Source organism: Onychostruthus taczanowskii, unplaced genomic scaffold (assembly GCF_017590055.1).
Source record: "Onychostruthus taczanowskii isolate IOZ18803 unplaced genomic scaffold, ASM1759005v1 scaffold249, whole genome shotgun sequence".
In the NCBI taxonomy this organism is placed as follows: Eukaryota; Metazoa; Chordata; class Aves; order Passeriformes; family Passeridae; genus Onychostruthus; species Onychostruthus taczanowskii.
In genome coordinates this window covers 101,683-102,494 of record NW_024499785.1, presented here as the reverse complement: position 1 = coordinate 102,494, position 812 = coordinate 101,683, and the positions used below count along the sequence as shown (strand labels likewise).

Sequence of the window (812 nt, the reverse complement as noted above, 5' to 3'; positions counted from 1 at the left end):
GCGGGGGGGTGGGGGGGGGGGGGGGCTCTCTCTATAGGGTATAGGGGGCACAGGGGCTGTAGAGGCTGGGGGGGCTCTCTCTATAGGGTATAGGGGGCACAGGGGCTATAGGGGCTGGGGGCTCTATGAGGCTCCATGGGGGGCTATAGGGGACACACAGGAACTGGCGGGGGGGGCTATAGGGGGTGGTCCAAGGCAGCTATAGGGATCAGAACTGGGCACACCCCGCTCCTATAGAATACATAGGGGGCCCCACAGCGCGGGGGAGCTGAGCTACCTGTGGCATTCTGGGGGGGGGGTACCTGTTGCACCCGGGGGGGGGTCGAGGGGTACCTATAGCATCCTTGGGGGGTACCTATAGCATCCTCGGGGGGTACCCAGAGCACCCGAGGCCGTCCCGAGGGTACCTATGGCATCCTTGGGGGCGGGCGTACCTGTAGCATCCTTTTGGGGGGGGGGCTGCCCCCGGAAGTCCTTCCTCCGCAGGAAGAGCAGCCGCTGTGCGGGGGGGGGGGCTGGGGGGATGCTTCCACCCCCCCCAGATTTCGGGGACCCCCCCAATTAACCCTGCTGCCCTTATTAATTACAACCTCCCCCCCTCCGATTGCCCCCCCCGCCCTATCCAAGCCTCTTTGTCTCCCCCGCAGGTCCCCCCCCCGCGGGGGAGGGGGTGACGCGGCCACCGCCGGTGCCACCCGAGGGGGGGGACACCCCTAAAATCGAGGTGACCCCTCCCCCCAGACTCCCTAAACCACCGCCGGACACGCGGCCCCCTCCCCCCCTTCATCCATAAGGGCAGCTGGGGCTGGCGA

The 812-nt window shown here is 67.6% G+C and overlaps 1 protein-coding gene across 1 annotated transcript in view; it reads left to right on the top strand.

Moving 5' to 3' along the window:
• Positions 1-812, top strand: part of WNK3 (WNK lysine deficient protein kinase 3) — a 12,698-nt gene that overhangs the window by 715 nt on the left and 11,171 nt on the right. Inside the window, exon 2 of the mRNA XM_041406332.1 lies at positions 648-724. The gene's annotated coding sequence lies outside the window, so the exon portion shown is untranslated. The remainder of the gene's footprint in view (positions 1-647; positions 725-812) is intronic.